Source organism: Oryctolagus cuniculus, chromosome 17 (assembly GCF_051225735.1).
Source record: "Oryctolagus cuniculus isolate XC-2025 breed Fujian yellow rabbit chromosome 17, ASM5122573v1, whole genome shotgun sequence".
Lineage (NCBI taxonomy): Eukaryota > Metazoa > Chordata > Mammalia > Lagomorpha > Leporidae > Oryctolagus > Oryctolagus cuniculus.
Genome location: NC_142883.1, coordinates 48,775,117 through 48,783,144, shown reverse-complemented (window position 1 = coordinate 48,783,144; position 8,028 = coordinate 48,775,117).

The window sequence follows — 8,028 nt, the reverse complement described above, 5'->3', positions numbered from 1 at the left end:
AAACTTCCAAAGTACAGCTTTTGGATTACAGTGACTCCCCCCCCCCCCAATACTTCCCTCTCACCCGCAACCCTCCCATCTCCCGCTCCCTCTCCCATTCCATTCACATCAAGATTCATTTTCAATTATCTTTATATACAGAAGATCAATTTCATATATACTAAGTAAAGATTTCAACAGTTTGAACCCACACAGAAACACAAAGTGTAAAGTATTGTTTGAGTACTAGTTATAGCATTAATTCAGATTGTACAACACATTAAGGACAGAGATCCTACATGGGGAATAAGTGCACAGTGACTCCTGTTGTTGACTTAACAAATTGACACTCTTGTTTATGGCGTCAGTAATCACCCTAGGCTCTTGTCATGAGTTGCCAAGGCTATGGAAGCCTTTTGAGTTCGCCAACTCAGATCTTATTTAGACAAAGCCATATTCAAAGTGGAAGTTCTCTCCTCCCTTCAGAGAAAGGTGCCTCCTTCTTTGATGGCCCATTCTTTCCACTGGGATCTCACTCGCAGAGATCTTTCATTTAGTTTTTTTTTTTTCCCCAGAGTGTCTTGGCTTTCTATGCCTAAAATACTCTCATGGGATCTTCAGCCTGATCCGAATGACTTAAGGGCTGATTCTGAGGCCAGATGCTGTTTAGGACATCTGCCATTCTATGAGTCTGCTGTGTATCCCACTTACCATGTTGGATCGTTCTCTCCTTTTTAATTCTGTCAGTTAGTATTAGCAGACACTAGTCTTGTTTATGTGATCCCTTTGACGCTTAAACTTCTCATCATGATCACTTGTGAACTGAAATTGATCACTTTGACTAGTGAGATGGCTTTGGTACATGCCACCTTGATGGGATTGAATTGGAATCCTCTGACACATTTCTAACTCTACCGTTTGGGGCAAGTCCGATTGAGCATGTCCCAAATTGTACACCTCCTCCCTCTCTTATTCCCACTCTTATATTTAATAGGGATTACTTTTCAGTTAAATTTAAACACCTAAGAATAACTGTGTGTTAATTAAAGAGTTCAACCAATAATGTTAAGCAGATCAAAAAATACTAAAAGGGATAAAGTATTAAGTTGTTCATCAACAGTCAGGACAAGGGCTGATCAACTCATTGTTTCTCATAGTGTCCATTTCACTTCAACAAGTTTCCTTTTTGGTGCTCAGTTAGCTGTCACCGATCAGGGAGAACATATGATATTTGTCCCTTTGGGACTAGCTTATTTTACTCAGCATGATGTTTTCCAGATTCTTCCATTTTGTTGCAAATGACCAGATTTCATTTTTTTTAACTGCTGTATAGTATTCTATAAACTACATGTCCCATAATTTCTTCATCCAGTCTACTGTTGATGGCATTTAGGTTGATTCCAGGTCTTAGCTATTGTGAATTGAGCTGCAATAAACATTAAGGTGCAGACAGCTTTTATGTTTGCCAATTTAATTTCCTTTGGGTAAATTCCAAGGAGTGGGATGGCTTGGTTGTATGGTAGGGTTTATTCAGGTTTCTGAGGAATCTCCAGACTGATTTCCATAGTGGCTTTACCAGTTTGCATTCCCATCTGTTGTTGGTAGATTTCTGAATGTGAGCCATTCTAACCAGGGTGAGGTGAAACCTCACTGTGGTTTTGATTTACATTTCCCTGATTGCTAGTGATCCTGAACATTTTTTCATGTGTCTGTTGGCCATTTGGATTTCCTCCTTTGAAAAAATGTCTGTTGAGGTCCTTGGCCCATCTCTTAAGTGGGTTGTTTGTTTTGTTGTTGTGGAGTTTCTTGATCTCTTTGTAGATTCTGGCTATCAACCCTTTATCTGTTGCATAGTTTGCAAATATTTTTTCCCATTCTGTCAGTTGCCTCTTCACTTTCCTGACTGTTTCTTTTGAAGTACAGAAACTTCTCAATTTGATGTAATCCCAATTGTTAATTCTGGCTTTGACTGCCTGCGCCTCCAGGGTCTTTTCCAAGAAGTCTTTGCCTGTGCCTATATCTTGCAGGGTTTCTCCAATGTTCTCTAATAATTTGATGGTGTCGGGTCATAGATTTAAGTCTTTAATCCATGTTGAGTGGATTTTTGTGTAAGGTGAAAGGTAGGGGTCTTGCTTCATGCTTCTGCACGTGGAAATCCAGTTTTCCCAGCACCATTTATTGAATAGACTGTCCTTGCTCCAGGAATTGGTTTTAGATCCTGATCAAATATAAGTTGGCTATAGATGTTTGGATTGATTTCTGGTGTTTCTATTCTGTTCCATTGGTCCATCCATCTGTTTCTGTACCAGTACCATGCTGTTTTGATTATAAAAGCCTTGTAGTATGTCCTGAAATCTGGTATTGTGGTGCCTCCAGCTTGTTTTTGTTGTACAAGATTGCTCTAGCTATTCGTAGTCTCCTGTGCCTCCATTTGAATTTTAGCATCATTTTTTCCAGATCTGAGAAGAATATCTTTGGTATTTTGATTGGTATCGCATAGAGTCTATAAATTGCTTTTGTGAGAATGGACTTTTTGATGATATTGATTCTTCCAATCCATGAGCATGGAAGATTCTTCCATTTTTTGGTATCCTCTTCTGTTTCTTTAAGATTTTGTAATTCTCATCATAGAGATCTTTGACATCCTTGGTTAAGTTTATTCCAAGGTATTTCATTGTTTTTCTGGCTATTGTGAATGGGGTTGATCTTAGAAGTTCTTTCTCAGTCATGGCATTGCCTGTGTATACAAAGGCTGTTGATTTTTGTGCATTGATTTTATTCCTGCTACTTTGCCAAACTCTTCTATGAGTTCCAATAGTCTCATAGTAGAGTTCACTGGATCCCCTAAATAAAGAATCGTATCATTGCAAGAGGGATAGTTTGACTTCTTCTTTCCCAATTTGTATCCCTTTAATTTCTTTTTCTTGCCTAATGGCTCTGGCTAAAACTTCCAGAACTATATTGAATAGCAGTGGTGAGAGTGGCATCCCTGTCTGGGACCAGATCTCAGTGGAAATGCTTCCAACTTTTCCCCATTCAATAGGATGCTGGCCGTGGGTTTTTCATAAATTGCTTTGATTGTGTTGAGGAATGTTCCTTCTATACCTAATTTGCTTAGAGTTTTATCATGAAAGGGTGTTGTATTTTATCAAATGCTTTCTCTGCATCTGTTCAGATAATCATATGGTTTTTCTTCTGCAGTTTGTTAATGTGGTGTATCACATTGATTGATTTGCAAACATTGAACCATCCCTGCATACCAGGGATAAATCCCTCTGGGTCTGGGTGGATGATCTTTCTGATGTGTTGTTGCTTTCTTTTAGCCAGATTTTTTTGAGGATTTTTGCATCTATGTTCATCTGGGATATTGCTCTGTAATTCTCTTTCAATGCTGCATCTTTTTTCAGCTTAGGAATTAAGGTGATGCTGGCTTCATAGAAACAATTTGGGAGGATTCCCTCTTTTTGATTGTTCTGAATAGTTTGAGAAGAATTGGAGTTAATTCTTCTTCAAATATCTGGAAGAATTCAGCAGTGAATCCATCTGTTCCTTTTCTTTGTTGGGAGGGCCTTTTCTACTCTTTCAATTTCTGTCTCAATTATGGGTCTGTTTAGGACTTCTGTGTCTTCTTGGTTCAATTTAGGTAGGTTGCATGTGTCCAGGAATCTATCCATTTCTGACAGATTTCCCTGTTTGCTGGCATACAAGTCCTTATAGTAATTTCTGATGATTCTTTTTATTTCTGTGGTGTCTGTTGTTACATTTCCTTTTTCATCTCTGATTTTATTGATTTGGGTCTTTTCTTTTTTTGTTAGTTGGGCCAGTGGTGTGTCAATTTTGTTTATTTTTTCAAAAAAAAAAAAACCAGCTCTTCCTTTGAGTGATCTTTTGTAATTTTTTTTTTTTTTGGATTCAATCCTGTTGATTTCTTCTCTGATTTTAATTATTTCTCTTCTCTTACTAGTTTTGGGTCTGGTTTGCTGTAGTTTTTCTAGATCCTTGAGATGCATTGAAAGCTTAGTTATTTGGTGCCTTTCCAATTTCTTGATGTAGGCACCTATTGCTATAAACTTTCCTCTTAACACTGCTTTTGTTGTATCACATAAGTTTTGATATGTTGTGCTGTTATCCTCAATTACTTCCAGAAATTTTTTGATTTCTCTTTTGATTTCTTCTATGACCCAGTGTGTTCACTCAGGAGCATGTTGTTCAATCTCCATGTGTTTGCATATGCTCTAGGGATTCCTGAGTTGCTGATTTCCAACTTCATTCCACTGTGGTCTGAGAAGCTGCATCGTATGATTCTAATTCTTTTGAATTTGCTGAGACTTGCTTTATGGCCTAGTACGTGGTCAATCCTAGAGTTGGTTCCATGCACTGCTGAGAAGAATGTAAATTCTTTAAGTGTAGTATTTAAAGTTCTGTAGATATGTATTACATCCTTTTGGGCTATAGAGTTGTTTAAATATGCTGTTTCCTTGTTGATCTTCTGTCCGGTTGATCTGTCTGTTTCTGAGAGTGGGGTATTGAAGTCCTCCAGTACTATTGTATTGGAGTCTAAGTCTCTCTTTAAGTCCCTTAACATATCTTTTAAATAAACCAGTGCCCTGAAATTAGGTGCATATATATTTATAACAGTTACATTTATAATAGTTACAGTTGAATTGATCCCTTAATCATTATATAGTGCCTCCCTTTGTCTCTCTTAACAGTTTTTGTGTTAAAGTTTATTTTGTCTGATATTAATATGGCTATGCCAGCTTTTTTTTTTTTTTTTTTTTTTTGGTTTCTGTTGGCATGGCATATCTTTTTCCAGCCTTTCACTTTCAGTCTGCATGCATCTTTGTTGGAAAGATGTGTTTCTTGTAAGCAGCAAATAGATGGGTTTTGTTCCTTAATCCATTCAGCCAGTCTGTGTCTTTAACTGGAGAGTTATGGCCATTAACATTCAATGTGACTGTTGATAAGTAGTAACTTTGCCCTGCCATTTTCCCCAAAGATTTTTCTAATATATGCTTTGAGCTTCCTGTGATCTTTTACTAAGAGGTTTTCTTTCTTTACCTTCTTTCATATTGATGGCCATGTTTCTGTGTTCCTGTGTGTAACACATCTCTAAGGATCTTTTGCAGGGCTAGACAAGTAGCAACAAATTCTTTCAATTTCTGTTTGCTATGAAAGGTCTTTATTTCACCTTCATTCACAAATGAGAGCTTTGCAGGATATAATATTCTGGGCGGCAGTTTTTTTCTCTTAATACCTGGGCTGCATCTCGCCATTCCCTCCTAGCCTATAGGGTTTCTGATGAGAAGTGTGCTGTGAGTGTAATTAGAGATCCTCTGAGAGTAATCTGACGTTTCTCTCTTGCACATTTTATGATCTTTTCTTTATGTTTCACTGTGGTGAGTTTGATTACAATGTATCATGGTGAGGATCTCTTTTGGTCATGTTTATTACGGGTCTATGAGCTTCCTGTACTTGGATGTCTCTGTCTTTCTCCAAACCCGGGAAGTTTCCTGCTAGTATCTCACTAAAAAGGCCTTCTAATCCTTTCTCTCTCTCCAAGCCTAGGAACTCCTAGAACCCGAATGTTGGTTTTTTTTAATAGTATCCTGTAGATTCCCAACAATATTTTTTAGATTTCTAATTTCCTCTTCTTTTCTTTGGTTTGACTGTATACTTGCCTGTGCTCTGTCTTCTAAGTCCGATATTCTCTCTTCTGCTTCACTGATTCTGTTTTTAAGACTCTAATGAGTTTGTCATTTGATCTATTGAATTCTTCAGTTCATTTTGATTTCTCTTCATTTTCACAGTTTCATGTTCTACTAGTTTCTTCATTTCATTTTGATTCCTCTTTAAGATTTCATTTTCATGAGAGAGATTTTCTATCCTGTCCAGTAAGGATTTCTGTAATTCAAGAATTTGTTTTTGAGAACTTCTAAATGTTCTTATCATAAAGTTTCTGAAATCCATATCTTGCATTTCTTCTATCTCATCATCTTCATAATCTTGAATTGGAATGTCTTGTTCATTTGGGGGCATCATAATGTCTTCCTTGTTCTTGTTTCCTCAATTTTTGCATTTGTTGCTTGGCATTGTGGAGATATTCTTTGGTTTCTTCTTCTTTTTTTGCTGTGGTGTTTTTTCTCATTATACTATGGCTCTAGATTAAGTGGACTGTCTGCTTTTGATGGATCTTAAGAGGCTTGTGAAGGGTGTGGCCTGAGAGCTCTGTTTGGTTCTTCAGGGTTAAGAGTGTGCCAAAGGTGACACACCCAGGTTAGGCGTGGTAAATTTCTCCCTCCCTCCCTCCCTCCCTCTCTCTCTCTCTCTCTCTCTCTCTCTTCAGAAGGGAAATAATTCCACACAGCTGAGTAGAATTGAAGGCAGTCATTGTCTGAGCTCTGGCCCCTGTGGGTATAATATTCGACTGCTCTGTCCCAAGGACCACACAAAGATCTGTTCAGTCCTCAGTGTAAGCTCAGATTCCCCTGCAATCTCCCACCGGGTTGCCAAGGTTATGAGTTTGTGGTTTCTCCCAAGAGTACTCACATCTCAGGCACTCTGTGAGTTCTCTCAAACACCCTCAGTTTTTTTTTCACAGTCTCAGTTCATAAGCTCCACACATTCACTAGGTCCTAACCTCCTGTTATTTCTCCTCCCCAGTGTCAGGTTTTTCTGCTTGGTTGAGGGTGGGCGCAGCCCTGAGTTGGCACAGCTTTTACGTGTGTCCAAAATGGCACCTGCTCTTTGTCTTGCTTGCCTTTTTAAGGTGAGTGGAGAGAATCATGTCCGTACCGGTCCCCCCCCCCCTTTTTTTTAATTATTTTTCTCCTCTAGTTAGCCTGGTGAACTTTCCCCCACGGGGCTTCAAGCCTTGTTCCCTCTAGGCTCTTCCTGCCACTTCCCCACCAGTGTCTCAGGCTACTGAGGTTTCACCTCACCTCCCTTTCCAGTGCTGGTGCATAGACTCAGCGGCTAGGGTCCCAAGCCATGGGTGCCCGTGCCCTCCATGTAGGTTCACCATGTCCCACTAGTTCTGGAAGAGTTTCCTCTTCAGTTTTTTCCCCTAACTATTCTAGCTGGAATGATGAGCAAGGGAACATGTAACAGGTGTGGAAGGAGTTACAAGTGTGAAACTACAGTATCTCCACTTTTATTAAAATATTTTTTCCTGGATTATCAGTGTGCTCCCTCCCTATTCCGCCATCTTGAGTTGAAACCCAACTCATTTCAGGAGGTTATTTTTTTAAAAAGTATTTATTTATGTGAGAGGCAGAATGAGAGGGAGAGAAAGAGTTTTTCTATCTACTGGTTCAATCCCCAAATGGCCACATTAGCAGGGGCGGGGCCAGGTTGAAGTCAGGAACTTGGAAGTCTATCTGGGTCTCCCATGTGAGCGGAAGAGCCCAAGTATTTGGGCCGTCATCTACTACCTTCCCAGGTACATTAACATGGAGCTGATTTGGAAGCAGAGCAGCTGGGTCTCAGATCAGCACTCCAATATGGGATGGCAGCATCATAAGCTGTGACTTAACCTGCTGTGCCACAATGCTGGCTCCTAGGAGAGCTTTTAGTTGATGGAAAACTTACTGCAATCCAATAAAAGTCATAACAATGACGATTTGGATTCCCAAGGAATAATGGTTAAATCTAGCTGGAATGATGAGAAAGGGAACATGTAACAGGTGTGGAAGTAGTTACAAGTGTGAACTCTAGGGGCCCCATTTGACCTAGTAGTTAAGACCCCAGTGGCACACCATGATTTCATAATCCGAGTGCCTGCGTTGGGGTTCCAGCTCTGCTGTTGATTGCAGTTTTCTGCTAATGTGCACCCTGGGTGGTAGCAGGTAATGGCACAAGTAGTGGGGTCTCTGCCCTCCTCCATATAGGAGACCTGGATTGAGTTCCTGATTCCTGACTTTGGTTCAATCCTGACAATTATGGGCATTTGGAGACTGAACCTATGCATGGGAGCTCTTTGTGTCTGTCTTTGTCTTTGTCTTTATATGCATCTCAAATAAATAAATAAAATTTAAAAATATTGATAGT